The sequence below is a fragment of the Xenopus tropicalis genome, chromosome 1 (genome assembly GCF_000004195.4).
Source record: "Xenopus tropicalis strain Nigerian chromosome 1, UCB_Xtro_10.0, whole genome shotgun sequence".
Taxonomy (NCBI): domain Eukaryota; kingdom Metazoa; phylum Chordata; class Amphibia; order Anura; family Pipidae; genus Xenopus; species Xenopus tropicalis.
The window spans coordinates 198,418,744-198,437,760 of NC_030677.2; the positions used below are offsets into that span (position 1 = coordinate 198,418,744).

A 19,017-nucleotide genomic window follows, 5' to 3' on the forward strand; every position below is an offset into this window, starting at 1 on the left:
CGGGGGCAGCCATTCCTGCACTGGTACAGCTGGGGTGTTTGCTACAGAAACCCTACTATAGTTTATATAAATACCCTGCTGTGTAGCCCTGGGGGCAGCCATTCCTGCACTGGTACAGCTGGGGTGTTTGCTACAGAAACCCTACTATAGTTTATATAAATACCCCGCTGTGTAGCCCCGGGGGCAGCCATTCCTGCACTGGTACAGCTGGGGTGTTTGCTACAGAAACCCTACTATAGTTTATATAAATACCCCGCTGTGTAGCCACGGGGGCAGCCATTCCTGCACTGGTACAGCTGGGGTGTTTGCTACAGAAACCCTACTATAGTTTATATAAATACCCCGCTGTGTAGCCCCGGGGGCAGCCATTCCTGCACTGGTACAGCTGGGGTGCTTGCTACAGAAACCCTACTATAGTTTATATAAATACCCCGCTGTGTAGCCCCGGGGGCAGCCATTCCTGCACTGGTACAGCTGGGGTGTTTGTTACAGAAACCCTACTATAGTTTATATAAATACCCCGCTGTGTAGCCCCGGGGGCAGCCGTTCCTGCACTGGTACAGCTGGGGTGTTTGCTACAGAAACCCTACTATAGTTTATATAAATACCCCGCTGTGTAGCCCCGGGGGCAGCCATTCCTGCACCGGTACAGCTGGGGTGTTTGCTACAGAAACCCTACTATAGTTTATATAAATACCCTGCTGTGTAGCCCCGGGGGCAGCCATTCCTGCACCGGTACAGCTGGGGTGTTTGCTACAGAAACCCTACTATAGTTTATATAAATACCCTGCTGTGTAGCCCCGGGGGCAGCAGTTCCTGCACTGGTACAGCTGGGGTGTTTGCTACAGAAACCCTACTATAGTTTATATAAATACCCCACTGTGTAGCCCCGGGGGCAGCCGTTCCTGCACTGGTGCAGCTGGGGTGTTTGCTACAGAAACCCTACTATAGTTTATATAAATACCCCGCTGTGTAGCCCCGGGGGCAGCCATTCCTGCACTGGTACAGCTGGGGTGTTTGCTACAGAAACCCTACTATAGTTTATATAAATACCCCGCTGTGTAGCCCCGGGGGCAGCCATTCCTTCACCGGTACAGCTGGGGTGTTTGCTACAGAAACCCTACTATAGTTTATATAAATACCCCGCTGTGTAGCCCCGGGGGCAGCCTTCCTGCACTGGTACAGCTGGGGTGTTTGCTACAGAAACCCTACTATAGTTTATATAAATACCCCGCTGTGTAGCCCCGGGGTCAGCCGTTCCTGCACTGGTACAGCTGGGGTGTTTGCTACAGAAACCCTACTATAGTTTATATAAATAAGCTGCTGTGTAGCCCCGGGGGCAGCCATTCCTGCACTGGTACAGCTGGGGTGTTTGCTACAGAAACCCTACTATAGTTTATATAAATACCCTGCTGTGTAGCCCCGGGGGCAGCCATTCCTGCACTGGTACAGCTGGGGTGTTTGCTACAGAAACCCTACTATAGTTTATATAAATACCCTGCTGTGTAGCCCCGGGGGCAGCCATTCCTGCACTGGTACAGCTGGGGTGTTTGCTACAGAAACCCTACTATAGTTTATATAAATACCGCCCTGTATAGCCCCGGGGTCAGCCATTCCGGCACTGGTACAGCTGGGGTGTTTGCTACAGAAACCCTACTATAGTTTATATAAATACCCCGCTGTGTAGCCCCGGGGGCAGCCATTCCTGCACTGGTACAGCTGGGGTGTTTGCTACAGAAACCCTACTATAGTTTATATAAATACCCCGCTGTATAGCCCCGGGGGCAGCCATTCCTGCACTGGTACAGCTGGGGTGTTTGCTACAGAAACCCTACTATAGTTTATATAAATACCCCGCTGTATAGCCCCGGGGGCAGCCGTTCCTGCACTGGTGCAGCTGGGGTGTTTGCTACAGAAACCCTACTATAGTTTATATAAATACCCCGCTGTGTAGCCCCGGGGGCAGCCATTCCTTCACCGGTACAGCTGGGGTGTTTGCTACAGAAACCCTACTATAGTTTATATAAATACCCCGCTGTGTAGCCCCGGGGGCAGCCTTCCTGCACTGGTACAGCTGGGGTGTTTGCTACAGAAACCCTACTATAGTTTATATAAATACCCCGCTGTATAGCCCCGGGGGCAGCCATTCCTGCACTGGTACAGCTGGGGTGTTTGCTACAGAAACCCTACTATAGTTTATATAAATACCCCGCTGTGTAGCCCCGGGGGCAGCCATTCCTGCACTGGTACAGCTGGGGTGTTTGCTACAGAAACCCTACTATAGTTTATATAAATACCCCGCTGTATAGCCCCGGGGGCAGCCATTCCTGCACTGGTACAGCTGGGGTGTTTGCTACAGAAACCCTACTATAGTTTATATAAATACCCCGCTGTATAGCCCCGGGGGCAGCCGTTCCTGCACTGGTACAGCTGGGGTGTTTGCTACAGAAACCCTACTATAGTTTATATAAATACCCCGCTGTGTAGCCCCGGGGGCAGCCATTCCTGCACTGGTACAGCTGGGGTGTTTGCTACAGAAACCCTACTATAGTTTATATAAATACCCCGCTGTGTAGCCCCGGGGGCAGCCCTTCAAAGGAGAAAAGGCGCAGGCACATAGCAGATAACAGATAAAACACTATTGTATTATACAGAACTTGTCTGTTATCTGCTATGTAACCTGTGCCTTTTCTCCTTTTTTCCAGCTTGAATGGCTGCCCCCGTGGCTACACAGCAGCTTATAATATACATTATAGTAGTTTTACTGTAGCAAACACACCAGTTTTACCAGTGCAGGGCAACAGTGCATTATATTTTTATTACTTTAAAGCTCTTTTATTTTTTGGAGTTACTGTTCCTTTAAGACTGAAGCTTTAAAACATTTGAAAAACTGCTGTAATTCAGCTGTAATGTTAGCTTAAACTTTAAACATGACTATGGGATTCTAGGGAAATCATTAGGAGTAGGATTATAGATAAAATTGTCTATCAGTTTATTATCAGTTCAGTTGTGTTTTAAGTGCCCCTTCCCCTTCCTGGATGTATCAAATACATTAGCATATTAAAAACAGAGGAGTCGGAGTCGGAAGTATCAGAAACTGAGGAGTCGGAGAATTTATCTACCGACTCCACAGCCCTGAAAAAAAGTTGTGGTCAGTTAACCCTAGGGTTGCTGAATTTCAGTTGAGCCAACAGCCTGATAATAGCAGCTTAAAAGTGCAAATATAAAAAAAAAATGCTGAGTTAAACTCCGGCTATGTTTACAGCAACTTATTTTTTTGAGTTTAGTTTTAAAGGGGTCGTTCACTTTTGGGTTCTTATTATTATTAACATTTATTGATAAAGCGTCAACATATCCCGCAGCGCTGTACAATAAGTGGGTTTCATACATTGGACATACAGAGTAACATATAAAGCAATCAATAACCGATACAGGAGCCCTGCCCAAAGAGCTTACAATTTAGTATGATGTAGGGACTGGTATTCTGAGACTATTTGCAGTTGGTCTATATTTTTTATTATTTGGAGTTTTTGAATGATTTTACTTTTTGTTCAGCAACTTTTAGATATAAATGTATCTGGAAAACAATGTAACAAAAGTCAGTTCTCTCCCCCAGGCCTGTTAATCTGTACAGATACAGTGTTTAGGGAGTCAGAACCAGCAGTGCAGGGATATATACTGCTTCACCTGCCATTACGTTTGCAACTACATGTAAAACAATTTAAATGTTAAAATTTGAATATTGCTTTATTATTTTATATATATATATATATATATATATATATATATATATAATATAAACCATAAAGATAGATTCCGCACTCACAGGACTTAAATAAATTACCACTTTTATTTAAGTCATGTGAGTGCGGAATCAATCTTTATGGTTTATGTCATATCTGCTATACTGCACCCAGGCACATTAGCCCCAGAATTATACGTGAGTGCCTGTATTACCATGTAATATATATATATATTCATTAAGCAATTAAAAAAACACTGTTCACAGTAAAGATTTTCTTCCACTTGGGCTGTGGGTGCAGCATGGAACTATGGGAAACCAAATAAAATCAGAGTAAAATACAGTCAGTGTAGGAGTCACTCTTTCAAGTCTCAATAACTGACATTCCCTAAATACATGTTGGCAAAAACTTATACCAAAACAGTAAGGGGTAATTCTCTGCTCTACTAGGGCCCCCCATAAAGCCTTAGGCCATTGGTCTTCTACATACAGCTATTTTACTTCTGCAGTAGTGTCAGCCATGATAGACAGAATGTAATTACACATGTTGTACATGTTGTGCGTAAATGTTTGTAGCTTCCAGTGTTTGTTGCTAAAGGGGCATTAGGGGGTGATTGTTTGGGAGCGAGTCTGTTGCACCCCATAATGTGGCCTCTGTGGGCACCCTGGGATTATCAACCTGCTCACGGTGAGGGTAACCCCAGGGGGCTCAAGACAATGAGGAATGAGGAAGCCTACAAAGTCTAAAAAACATGTTTGGACACAAATACCTTTAATGAATGGAGCAAGTACAGCCATGCAGGGTGGGACTGGGTTGGGGGGTCCCATCCCTCGTGGGCCCCACTGACCCAGACCAGATCCCTGTCTGTCCTTCCCCATCACAGAGATTATTCCAGAGTCTCCTTGCCCTGTGTAGAACCTGCCCAGTCTTCTGCCTGTTGTTCTGTTTTTCTGTAACAGGGAAACAAAAACATGATATTAAGCCTGTGAGATATTCCCATGATACAGACGCGCTACATTCTGCAATAAATATGGTGCATATGGTCCAACCATAATATCCACGGCTTGTGGATTACTTTTCCATAACATCCCAGAATATGAGGCGTTACCAAACACTTCAATCTTTAGCCTTTCATAAATGTAACCACAGCAGGCCCAGGGCACAGTAGGCAAGGGGGGGCAGTAAGGGAAGGTGGTAATTGTAGGTAAAAATGATACGAGTTGGGGAAAGTAAGAAAAGATGGTGACTGTAGGAAACGGTGGTGACAATTGGGTCACATGGAGACAGTAGGGCAAGATGGCAACTGTAGGGCAAGAAGGGAACAGCTGGGCAAGTTGGAGACAGTAGAACAAGATGGAGACAGTAGGGCAAGATGGAGACAGTAGAACAAGATGGAGACAGTAGGGCAAGATGGAGAAAGTAGGGCAAGATGGAGACAGTAGGGCAAGGTGGAGACAGTAGGGCAAGATGGATACAGTAGGGCAAGAGGGAGACAGTAGGGCAAGATGGATACAGTAAGGCAAGAGGGAGACAGTAGGACAAGATGGAGACAGTAGGGCAAGATGGATACAGTAAGGCAAGAGGGAGACAGTAGGACAAGATGGAGACAGTAGGGGCAAGATTGAGACAGTAGGGCAAGATGGAGACAGTAGGGGCAAGATGGAAATAGCAGGGTCAGATGGAGACAGTAGGGGGATATGAATGCACAATGGAGCCCTAAACCGCCTGACAGATATCTGGCCAATGCCCATTCACTTTCCTTATCTGCTCAGGTTGTTTAGTGATAGTTATTTACATGGAATTGCCCCCTATTTAGTGGCATTCCGCCCTTGGCACAGTTGTTCTGTCAGACAAATTAAGGCGGCCATACACGGGTAGATTTAAGAGCAATTCGGCAGCTTATCTGCCTGTGTATGGGCTCCCTCAACAGGCCTACCCAACCAGCATCTGCCCTACAATTGGCCAGATATCAACCAGGCAGGTTAACATTTAGTTAACTTTTTTGTAATAAAAAAAAAAAAATTCAGCAGGTTTGATCTGTCGAGTGCCACTGAGTCCTATGGAGCCTTAGAATTGTAGTAATTACTTCATTGGTTTCTATTTCACCCGGTTTAATGGGGAAGTTAATCACTTCATTGTTTCTATTTCACCCAGTTTCAAGTGAAACTTAAAAACATTAGGGCTGATTCACTAAAGTGCGTTAAAACGTGCGCTATTTTCGCGACTTAACGCACGATTCACTATAAGCATACTTGCGCTAATTTACGCGTGATATTGCATGCGCGCAAATTAACGCATACGATGATACTGTAGTGACTCGCGCGCTAATTGTCGCGTCTTTTTTAACGAAAAAAAACGTGCGATAAAATTTATCGCACTTTAGTGAATCAACCCCATTATTTTTTTCCAAGAATGAGCCCCAATGCTCCTTAAATGGCTGCTGGAGCAATTCCCGTTTGGGAAAAATAAAGACGATTTATGGAAATGAACTTCCATTTAAACTCGAATTTGTCAAGTTTTAACAATAATTAACTGTTCCCAGCCCAATTCCCAGCCAACCCGGTCAGTATTCAATGTATTCTCATTCGGTACCACTAGATGGCGGAAGATTATTGCAGCGACTGTAATAGCTTCAGCATCGGCACAAAGCCAGAGTTATTTTAAAAGGAACATATATTTTGTAACTTTTATAATGTTGTAATTAGCGGCATTATAAGATAATAAGCACATTGTGTGCATTGCTCTCAGGGACTGTGGGATTTATAATGTATTGTAACCTTGTTTTCAGCTCAATCACTGCCTTCCCGGATTAGTACCAGTAGAACATGGGTTACACTGGACTCTCTCACCCAGAATGGGCCTTCGCTAAGTGGAAGTCCGGCTTGGGACTCCAGTTACATGGGAGTAGGCGAAACAATAGGTTAGCTGAAAGCAGTTCTAATGTGTAGCGCTGGCTCCTTCTGAAAGCTCAGACTCAGGCACACTTTACTGCTGCGCTGCAAGTTGGAGTGATATCCCCCCCTCCCCCCCAGCAGCTGATCAGCAGAACAATGGGAAGGGATCAAGATAGCAGTAGGTATCAGCATAGCACTCAATAGTAAGAAATCCAAGTCCGGCTTGGGACTCCTCCAGTTACATGGGAGTAGGAGAAACAATAGGTTAGCTGAAAGCAGTTCTAATGTGTAGCACTAGCTCCTTCTGAAAGCTCAGACTCAGGCACACTTTACTGCTGCGCTGCAAGTTGGAGTGATATCCCCCCCTCCCCCCCAGCAGCTGATCAGCAGAACAATGGGAAGGGATCAAGATAGCAGTAGGTATCAGCATAGCACTCAATAGTAAGAAATCCAAGTCCGGCTTGGGACTCCTCCAGTTACATATCCTTATCATTTACAGTAGGGGGTACATTATCCCTTATAACAGTGTTTTTCAACCTTTTTTGGGCAGAGGCACACTTGTTTCATGAAAAAAATCACGAGGCACACCACCATTAGAAAATGTTAAAAAATTTAACTCTGTGCCCAGCAGCAGTGCCCCCCTAGTACACTGGTGCCCAGCAGCAGTGCCCCCCTAGTACATTGGTGCCAAGAGCAGTGCCCCCCTAGTACATTGGTGCCCAGCAGCAGTGCCCCCCTAGTACATTGGTGCCAAGAGCAGTGCCCCCCTAGTACACTGGTGCCAAGAGCAGTGCCCCCCTAGTACATTGGTGCCAAGAGCAGTGCCCCCCTAGTACATTGGTGCCCAGCAGCAGTGCCCCCCTAGTACATTGGTGCCAAGAGCAGTGCCCCCCTAGTACATTGGTGCCCAGCAGCAGTGCCCCCCTAGTACATTGGTGCCAAGAGCAGTGCCCCCCTAGTACATTGGTGCCCAGCAGCAGTGCCCCCCTAGTACATTGGTGCCCAGCAGCAGTGCCCCCTAGTACATTGGTGCCCAGCAGCAGTGCCCCCATAAGTAAGTGTGCCCCGTGGCCCCCCCTAATACATTGGTGCCCAGCAGCATTTTACTCTTCGGCGGCTTCAGCAGCATCTTCCCCTCACGCGCGCCGCCTCTGCACTTCTGCCTACACGCGACCGCACACAGGCCCTTTTATAACGTTGCACCCCGTGCGTACTGACGTCAACTGACACACGGGGCGCAACCAATGACAGGGCCCGGATTTTTTTTTAAAGTAAAAATTGCGGCCCTGCCTACGGCACACCAGGCTACATCTCGCGGCACACTAGTGTGCCGCGGAACAGTGGTTGAAAAACGCTGCCTTATAATACATGAGTGATACTCAGAGTTCCCTGTAAAACTCAGCCTGCAGCCTTGTGCCTTTATATTGTCACAGAATCCCTCAGTGACTTATAATATCCTTATCATTTACAGTAGGGGGTACATTATCCCTTATAATACATGAGTGATACTCAGAGTTCCCTGTATAACTCAGCCTGCAGCCTTGTGCCTTTATATGGTCACAGAACCCCTCAGTGACTGCTAATATCCTTATCATTTACAGTAGGGGGTACATTATCCCTTATAATACATGAGTGATACTCAGAGTTCCCTGTATAACTCAGCCTGCAGCCTTGTGCCTTTATATGGGGGGCACAGAACCCCTCAGTGACTGCTAATATCCTTATCATTTACAGTAGGGGGTACATTATCCCTTATAATACATGAGTGATACTCAGAGTTCCCTGTATAACTCAGCCTGCAGCCTTGTGCCTTTATATTGTCACAGAATCCCTCAGTGACTTATAATATCCTTATCATTTACAGTAGGGGGTACATTATCCCTTATAACAGTGTTTTTCAACCTTTTTTGGGCAGAGGCACACTTGTTTCATGAAAAAAATCACGAGGCACACCACCATTAGAAAATGTTAAAAAATTTAACTCTGTGCCCAGCAGCAGTGCCCCCCTAGTACACTGGTGCCCAGCAGCAGTGCCCCCCTAGTACATTGGTGCCAAGAGCAGTGCCCCCCTAGTACATTGGTGCCCAGCAGCAGTGCCCCCCTAGTACATTGGTGCCAAGAGCAGTGCCCCCCTAGTACACTGGTGCCAAGAGCAGTGCCCCCCTAGTACATTGGTGCCAAGAGCAGTGCCCCCCTAGTACATTGGTGCCCAGCAGCAGTGCCCCCCTAGTACATTGGTGCCAAGAGCAGTGCCCCCCTAGTACATTGGTGCCCAGCAGCAGTGCCCCCCTAGTACATTGGTGCCAAGAGCAGTGCCCCCCTAGTACATTGGTGCCCAGCAGCAGTGCCCCCCTAGTACATTGGTGCCCAGCAGCAGTGCCCCCATAAGTCAGTGTGCCCCGTGGCCCCCCCTAATACATTGGTGCCCAGCAGCATTTTACTCTTCGCGGCTTCAGCAGCATCTTCCCCTCATGCGCGCCGCCTCTGCACTTCTGCCTACACGCGACCGCACACAGGCCCTTTTATAACGTTGCGCCCCGTGCGTACTGACGTCAACTGACACACGGGGCGCAACCAATGACAGGGCCCGGATTTTTTTTTTAAAGTAAAAATTGCGGCCCTGCCTACGGCACACCAGGCAACATCTCGCGGCACACTAGTGTGCCGCGGAACAGTGGTTGAAAAACGCTGCCTTATAATACATGAGTGATACTCAGAGTTCCCTGTAAAACTCAGCCTGCAGCCTTGTGCCTTTATATTGTCACAGAATCCCTCAGTGACTTATAATATCCTTATCATTTACAGTAGGGGGTACATTATCCCTTATAATACATGAGTGATACTCAGAGTTCCCTGTATAACTCAGCCTGCAGCCTTGTGCCTTTATATGGTCACAGAACCCCTCAGTGACTGCTAATATCCTTATCATTTACAGTAGGGGGTACATTATCCCTTATAATACATGAGTGATACTCAGAGTTCCCTGTATAACTCAGCCTGCAGCCTTGTGCCTTTATATGGGGGGCACAGAACCCCTCAGTGACTGCTAATATCCTTATCATTTACAGTAGGGGGTACATTATCCCTTATAATACATGAGTGATACTCAGAGTTCCCTGTATAACTCAGCCTGCAGCCTTGTGCCTTTATATGGGCACAGAACCCCTCAGTGACTGCTAATATCCTTATCATTTACAGTAGGGGGTACATTATCCCTTATAATACATGAGTGATACTCAGAGTTCCCTGTATAACTCAGCCTGCAGCCTTGTGCCTTTATATGGGCACAGAACACCTCACATCATAAACAATATCCATTCGTTGTTGCATTTCTTCCCAAATGTACCTAAAAATATTTTAGAAAATCATAAAATTAGAAAATGCAACAGTTTTTGGTTAACAGCTGTGTGATAAAAGGTGAAATTTGCCCTGTGGTTGATGGAGGATTAAGACCAAGTCTACCTCTTTTACTCATACTTTTACACATTTTTATGGCAAGAATAAAAGTTAAGGTTTAATCTGAGTGCATCTTTCACACATTGGAAATAAAATTGTGTGAATAATACCTTGGTCTCCAGCGTTGCCTTTGCCTCTTCAAGCCTCCCTGAGACTTCTTGCTTCTTCCTGACACTTGTGAATTTCTGATTTCACTAAAATAAAATAATAATAATTATCATATTTTCAATAATATAAAGTTTGGTGACACATGACAGTGAGGACCCATGGGGGATATATTGGCCTTGATTTATTTTCCAGCGTTCATGTTGGCTCCCATGGGCAAAGGGTATTAACACTTGCATACAATTTATTGTATAGTTAATTCACATTAGTTCTTAGTAGGTTTCTGGTGCTGTTCAACAACTGAAGGCCCACAGGACCGGCACCACAGGTATAAAGTGCCACCAGGACCATTTGCCCAGTTGCAGTTGATGCTATAACTCTCTTATAATAAAAAGCTACCTATTTCTGGTTATGTTTATGCACTTAAGGAATTAATATGACTAAAAATGCCACATTTTATATACAGAAGTTATTGCGCCAGCCTAAAGTTTCAGCATCTCAATAGCAGCCATGATTTAGGACTTTAAACTTGTCACAGAGGGTTACCGTCTTGGAAAGTGTCTGCGACACTGCACATGCTCAGTGGGCTCTGAGCAACTGTTGAAAAGCTGAGCTTAGGGGTCGTCTCAAATGATCAAGCAGAAAATGAGGTTGGTCTGTAATATAAGCTGATGCTACAGGGCTGATTATTAAATTCTGATGCTAATTGCACTGGTTTCTGCGCTGCCACTCAGTAATAATTATCTGTATTAATTACTAATCAGCCTCATTTTGTGACATTTTTATACAGTATATTGTGAGTCACCCCTAAGCGGCACAGAGCATGTGCTGGGAATCAGCAGAAAAGAAGATGGGGGGCTACTAGGGATATCTTTGGGGGCACAGATCTTCACCGCTAAAGGGCAGTGGTTGCCTTGGGCTGGTACTTGGCCTACTTCTTTAGTTAGGCTTTAGTTCTCCTTTAACCTGAAAAGCCTCAAATCTTATAAACTTCCTGGTTAGCCCCACCCCTTGTATATTCCTTGATTTGGAAGAGTTGCCCCTAAATCTTCCCTACTGGGATGCAACACCATCGTGCCCTGTAACCCTACAGTCACCACCTTGGAATGCTGGGAGTGCTAAAAGTGCGTATCCATAACGTGAATACGAAACATCTGATCTCCACATATTCACACACAGTAATTACACAGGGGCAGCAGGACTATAATAGGAGCAGTCTCTCCGGGGAGTTTCAGCCATTCCCAGTACTTCCAATATGTTGGCTGCAGTGTCATCTTTTTGGAATAATCTCCATGCTGAATAGCTAGTTAGTTAAGGTGCATATAGGGTTACAACCTGGCCGCCCCATCTGCCCATTTCCCCACTCAATGTCCTCATTGCCCCTCTCCTCTCCTGGTAAATTTATAATACCCTATAAATCCCTTTCTTTCTTCAGCGGCTCCACTACCCGATTACCCTTATAAGAACAGACCCAGCTCCACTATGCCCATTTCCCTGCTCAACCCACCCATTTCCCCACCCCATGTCTTTATCACCCCCCTGCCGTTAAATTTGTTACACCCTAAATCCCTTTTTTCCTTATCAGCTCAACTGCCCGATTACCCTTATAAGAACAGACCCACCTCCACTTCGCCTATTTCCCTGCTCCACCCACCCATTTCCCCACCCCATGTCTTTATCACCCCCTGCCGTTAAATTTGTAATACCCTATAAATCCCTTTTTTCCTTACCGGCTCAACTGTCCGATTACCCTTATAAGAACAGACCCACCTCCACTCCGCCCATTTCCCTGCTCCACCCATCCATTTCCCCACTCTACGTCTTTATCACCCCCCTGCCAGTAAATTTGTAATACCCTATAAATCTCTTTTTCCTCACCGGCTCCACTGCCTGATTACCCTTATAGGAATAGGCCCACCTCCACTCTGCCCATTTTCCGGCTCCGCTCACCCATTTCCCCACTACAGCCCATTTCCCTGCCCAATCTGTCCGTTTCCGTACCCTATTATCGTCGTCACTGCACCCCCAAGTGCTCTCATTGCTGCCCCCACCCGAAGGCCAGTATAAAACCCTACTGTACCCTACAGAAATCATTGTAGTCTGCAGCAGGCATTAAAAATTGGATAGCCATGTTGGGCATGTATCTACACATAAATAACTTTGCCCCGTGCAATCTTTGTGATGCTTATGGAGGTCCCAGCTGGATCAATAAGCAGGCGAAGTACCAAATGCAGTGCCACCAATGCACAGACTCGTTACAGTTACACACAGAGACTTATGAATTACTGGAAATTGATAAACAAGGATTTAAAAGGAATAAAAAAAAAAACAGCCCTCCTATATTTTTAAATGTTTGCCCTTTTAGTATTGGATAATGTTTACAGGCCAGGCTGGTAAAATACCAGACAGATGGCAACATTACCCACTATGACAACAGAATTACCACCACCTCCGTTTTAAACCAGACATAGGGGGTTATGTAATAAAAGGCGCTAAGTTTGCCCAGGATCAGTAACCCATAGCAACCAAACAGCAAGTAGAATTTACTGGTCACCTGTTTAAAAGCAAACGTCTTATTGGTTGCTATGGGTTAATAGTATATATTTACCTTGCATGGCTTATTAGTGGATATACTGCATATAGCAGGGCACATACCGGGTAGCCATAGGGAGAGCTGCTAACTTTTCTGGGAAAAAATACCGGCCTTCCTATAGTTTTATGTTTGTTTCCCTATTAATAATATTGGCATCAAGCACCTTTTTACTGTCCAGGCTGGAAAAATACATACAGTCCAGGTGGTAAGCCAAACCCCAGAGAGCTTGGATCTATAGGAGTGGAAATTCTAATATCAGAGCTAATATTCCCCCTCTCGTAGGTGTCGGTTCATCTCAGAGGCCTGTTGTTCTGTCAGCAGAATGTACTGGAACAGAGAATCCAAACTCCTTGTGATGTCTCCCTATATCTCCTGCCCCTTCTTATAATCTAATGTTCCCCTTCACAGCAACAAAATGTCTGACAGGATTCAGGCCTGGGCCCTCCCACTGGCTTAGCTAGGCCTCGTTGCCAGGGCAACCCACAGCAAACATCAACTAAACTGCAGGGAAACTGCATGTATTTATATTTTTATTGCTATAGCATGAATACTTTCATTTTAAACAAAAGAATCAAAAGTTTGTTTTCCCAGTGATTAAATTTATAGTAGATATTCACTCCTCAGTCAGGAATAGGAGAATGCAGCTGTTTGTTTCTTGAGGGGGCTTGGAAAAAACTTCCTTCTTCATGTCTATCAATAACATTGACATATATAGTATATACAGTAATCACATAGGGTCATTGGAAATTTAATCTGAGAATTTAAAATGTGTTGAGAATAATTCCTTGAACTTTCCATGTGATCTTGGACCTACTGCAGGGGGTATAGCAATAAGGGTTCAAAGGGGATTTCAGAGGTAATGGGAGGCAGTTTGGATAACAGTCGTGAAAACTTCCCTGATCAGATCACTGCAAAAAGGTGTTAAAATGTCAGAGGGATGCTGGGAGTTGTACCATAATAACAATTAGATGGTCATATGTTTGACAACACTGATGTATATACTGAAAATATCTAAAACACTTTATACCTGCTGGGAAGAAGCAGGGATTTTTGCTTCAGAACAGATTGCAGAGACCTGCAGCAAAGAAAAGTATGGAAGGTAGATGCAAAGTGCAAAAGAATTGGAAATTTTGCCCATTTTGTGCAATTTGCTTCTATTTTTCCCACTTCGCAAATCAGCCTTATAATACATTATCCCTTATAATACATGAGTGATACTCAGAGTTCCCTGTATAACTCAGCCTGCAGCCTTGTGCCTTTATATGGGCACAGAACCCCTCAGTGACTGCTAATATCCTTATCATATACAGTAGGGGGTACATTATCCCTTATAATACATGAGTGATACTCAGAGTACCCTGTATAACTCAGCCTGCAGCCATGTGCCTTTATATGGTAACAGAACCCCTCAGTGACTGCTAATATCCTTATCATATACAGTGGGGGGTTACATTATCCCTTATAATACATGAGTGATACTCAGAGTTCCCTGTATAACTCAGCCTGCAGCCTTGTGCCTTTATATGGTCACAGAATCCCTCAGTGACTTCTAATATCCTTATCATTTACAGTGGGGGGTACATTATCCCTTATAATACATGAGTGATACTCAGAGTTCCCTGTATAACTCAGCCTGCAGCCTTGTGCCTTTATATGGGCACAGAACACCTCACATCATAAACAATATCCATTCATTGTTGCATTTCTTCCCAAACGTATCTAGAAATAATAAGTGTTAAATGTAATGTCCAATTCCATATGTTTTTCGGGGGGGGGGTCTTAAAATCATAAAATTAGCAAATCTTTCACACACTGGAAATAAAATTGTGTGAATAATACCCTAGTCTCCAGCGTTGCCTTTGACTCTTAAAGCCTCCCTGTGAGACTTCTTGCTTCTTCCTGACACCTGTGAATTTCTGATTTCACTAAAATAAAATAATAATAGTTACCAGATTTCCAATAATAAAAAGTTTGGTGACACACGGCAGTGAGCAGGCATTAAAAATTGGACAGCCATGTTGGGCATGTATCTACACATAAATAAATAACTTTGCACCATGCAATCTTTGTGATGCTTATGGAGGTCCCAGTTGGATCAATAAGCAGCTGAAGTACCAAATGCAGCTCCACCAATGCACCGACTCGTTACAGTTACACACAGAGACTTATCAATTACTGGAAATTGATAAACAAGGATTTAAAAGGTAGAAAAAAAATACAGCCCTCCTATATTTTTAAACGTTTGCATTTTTGGCATTAACTAATGTTTACAGGCTAGGCTGGTAAAATACCAGACAGGTGGCAACATTACCCACTATGACAACAGAATTACCACCACCTCCCCTTTAAATCAGACATAGGGGGTTATGTAATAAAAGGCGCTAAGTTTGCCCAGGAGCAGTAACCCATAGCAACCAAACAGCAAGTAGAATTTACTGGTCACCTGTTTAAAAGCAAACATCTTATTGGTTGCTATTGGTTACTGCACCTGGGCAAACTTAGTGCCTTTTATTACATGTGGGGGATAATAGTGTATATTTACCTTGCATGGCTTATTAGCGGATATACTGCATATAGCAGGGCACATACCGGGTAGCCACAGGGAGAGCTGCTAACTTTTCTGGGGAAAAAATGCCGGCCTTCCTATAGTTTTATGTTTGTTTCCCTATTAATAATATTGGCATCAAGCACCTTTTTACTGTCCAGGCTGGAAAAATACATACAGTCCAGGTGGTAAGCCAAACCCCAGAGAGCTTGGATCTATAGGAGTGGAAATTCTAATATCAGAGCTAATATTCACCCTCTCATAGGTGTCGGTTCATCTCAGAGGCCTGTTGTTCTGTCAGCAGAATGTACTGAAACAGAGAATCCAAACTCCTTGTGATGTCTCCCTATATCTCCTGCCCCTTCTTATAATCTAATGTTCCCCTTCACAGCAACAAAATGTCTGACAGGATTCAGGCCTGGGCCCTCCCACTGGCTTAGCTAGGCCTCGTTGCCAGGGCAACACACAGCAAACATCAACCAAACTGCAGGGAAACTTAACATATGTATATTGATATAGCATGAATACTTTCATTTTGTAACAAAAGAATCAAAAGTTTGTTTTCCCTGTGATTAAATTTACCAATTTATTGGTAGTCTCTCCAAACAAAACTCCTCCTCTTGGGGTCCCTGATGTGTCTGTATCAATAAAGGTAGTCTGTGCCTATATAAATAGGCGAGGTGTTTCTATAGCCATATGTGCCTGCCATGTCTATATATGTATATATGTACAACTTACAGTCAATGCACTCAGGTAAGCAGGAGGGAAGCCAATTAAAAATGACGTGATTATTTAGCTGTAGACTTATGAAAGCAAAACTCTGATTGGCTGCTATGGGCTTACTACACCAGCACATAATGTATGAGTGTTGATTGGCTGTTTAGGGTGGGGCCAAGTGTTTGCAGGTAGCAGCAGTGCATGTATAAAAGCTCGGGTGTCTGCCTCTTGTCTGGTCTCTGAGTGCAGGTTGGTTATTGAAGAGGAGAGGCCAGAGCAGGGTAAGTACATATGCTATAATGCTGCTTGGGTTTCTTCTGTAACTTATGTGCTGGCCTGGAGTCTTAATTGGCCTTGCCTCATATTGCCCCTCCTATGGGCACTGAAGGGAAAACTAGTGTGCCTTAAGGAGCTATGAATGAGCCTATCTATACACAGTGCACAGTGCTCTTTTAAATTATAGATGCCAAACTGTCCCTCCCCTGTGCCAATATAATGACTATGGCATCTTACAGAAGCCCCCCCTGCATTTACCAGAGTCTGCACAGTCTGATAATCTGTAATGAAAGTTGGAGTGAGTTACATTACATTACATTAACATTTATTTATAAAGCGCCAAAATATTCCGCAGCGCTGTACAATAAGTGGGTTACATACATTGGACATACAGAGTAACATATAAAGCAATCAATAACCGATACAAGAGGTGAAGAGGGCCCTGCCCAAAAGAGCTTACAATCTACAAGGAGAAAGGGTTGAGACACAAGGTGTGGGAATGGGCATGACCAGAGTTGTGAGAGGTGTGGCACAGGGTGTTGCTAAACTAGATTAGGGTAAGCTTCTCTGAATAAATGTGTTTTTAGAGATCTCTTAAAGGCAGAGAGATTGGGAGAAAGTCTGACAGTTTGTGGGAGCGAATTCCAGAGATGGGGGGCAGCCCTTGCAAAGTCTTGAATGCGAGCGTGTGAGGAGGGAATGAGAGAAGAGTTGAGGAGCAGGTCAGTAGAGGAGCGTAACAAGCGGGTTGGATGGTACCTAGAGATAAGTTCAGAGATGTAGGGTGGGGCAGAGTTATGAACTGCTTTAAATGTGAGGGTCATTAGTTTGAATTTTATCCTGGATGGTAGGGGAAGCCAGTGTAGAGATTGGCAGAGTGGCACGGCAGAGGAGGAGCGGTTGGAGAGGTGAATGAGCCTGGTGGCAGTATTCATTATGGACTGGAGAGGGGACAGTTTTGGAGGGGAAGGCCAATTAATAGGGATTTACAGTAGTCCAGGCGAGATATTATAAGAGAGTGAATAAGAATTTTGGCAGCATCTTGGGTGATAAATGATCGGATTTTGGAGATATTTCTTAGGTGAAAGTGACATGATTTGATAAGTGATTGGATATAAGGAGTGAAGGACAGGGCAGCATCAAGGATAACCCCAAGGCACCGGGCCTGGGAGGATGGGGTGATGGTAGAATTGTTAACCGTTATAGATACCTCGGGAACAATGTGGGCGTTGGATGGGGGAAATAGAACCAGTTCAGTTTTAGAGAGGTTTAGTTTAAGGTAACGTTGGGACATCCAAGTGGAGATAGTGGACAGGCAGGAAGAGACGCGAGTTAGAAGCTCTGGGTTGAGATCAGGAGAGGAAAGATAGATCTGAGTATCGTCAGCATAGAGGTGGTACTGAAAGCCAAAAGAATTGATTAATTTGCCAAGTGAGGAGGTATAGAGAGAAAATAGTAAGGGGCCCAGGACAGAGCCTTGAGGAACCCCGACAGAAAGAGGCAAGGGAGAAGACGATTCACTATTGTAAGAGACACTGAAGGATCGATCTGAGAGATAAGATGAAAACCAGGATAAGGCAGTGTCACGAAGGCCAAGAGAGCGGAGAGTCTGGAGGAGAAGAGGGTGATCCACAGTGTCAAAAGCAGCAGAGAGATCGAGAAGTATTAGTAGCGAGTAATCACAAAACAAAAACTGTAGTACCGTGTTAGCCAGTGTCAATAATAATAATAAAAAAACAACAAAACACAAATACAAGAGTATTGTAGAAATGATACCTATATTGGCTAACAATAAAAATACATCGCAAGCTTTCGGAGCTCTAAGGCCCCTTCTGCCTGATGAAGGGGCCTTAGAGCTCCGAAAGCTTGCGATGTATTTTTATTGTTAGCCAATATAGGTATCATTTCTACAATACTCTTGTATTTGTGTTTTGTTGTTTTTTTATTATTATTAGTAGCGAGTTTTTTGGCTTTAGCCGAAAGGAGGTCATTTGTTTGTCGGGTTAGAGCAGTTTCGGTGGAGTGTTGTTGTCTAAAACCAGATTGTAGGGGATCCAGGAGGTTATTGTCAGAGAGGAATAGCGTCAGTCGGTTGTATACTAGGCGCTCAAGCAGTTTGGAGATGAATGGGAGCAGAGAGATAGGTCGGAGGTTAGTAGGATTGGAGGGATCAAGGGAGGGTTTTTTCAGAATAGGGGTTACAAGTGCATGTTTCAGTTGGGAGGGAAAGATTCCAGTAGAGAGCGAGAGATTGAATAGATGAGTTAAGGATTTGATAAGATAGGGGTTGGCATTGCGTAAAAGTTTGGTAGGAATGAGATCAAGCGGGCAGGTAGTAAGGTGAGAGGAAGCCAACAGTTTTGAGACTTCCTCTTCAGTCACTGGGGAGAAGGAGCCAAGAAGAGACTGGGTAGCATGTAGGGAGGGAGGGGAATGGTTATGGGGATTAAGTTGTGCAATGTCACTTTGGATGGTGTCAATTTTATTTTAAAAGTGCTCGGCAATAGCTTGAGCAGTGACTGAAGCACACGGAGGGGGTGGAGGAGGGGACAGCAGAGAGTTAAAGGTAGAGAAGAGTTGTGCAGGTTTTTTAGAGAGGGAGTTAATAAGTGCAGTGAAGTTTGTTTAGCTTGGCAGAGGTTGGTGTTGTAGGAGAGCAGAGCAGATTTGTAGCTGCAGAAATCTGAC

At 44.6% G+C, this 19,017-nt stretch overlaps 1 protein-coding gene across 1 annotated transcript in view; it reads right to left on the minus strand.

The window, feature by feature from the left end:
• LOC108645640 (serine/threonine-protein kinase N1-like) overlaps positions 1–14,717 on the minus strand; it is a 39,731-nt gene extending 25,014 nt beyond the window's left edge. The window contains exons 1-3 of the mRNA XM_031894644.1: positions 14,631–14,717; positions 10,204–10,287; positions 4,513–4,693 (exon numbers count right to left, since the gene is read on the minus strand). The gene's annotated coding sequence lies outside the window, so the exon portion shown is untranslated. The remainder of the gene's footprint in view (positions 1–4,512; positions 4,694–10,203; positions 10,288–14,630) is intronic.
• Positions 14,718–19,017: the final 4,300 nt, after the last annotated feature.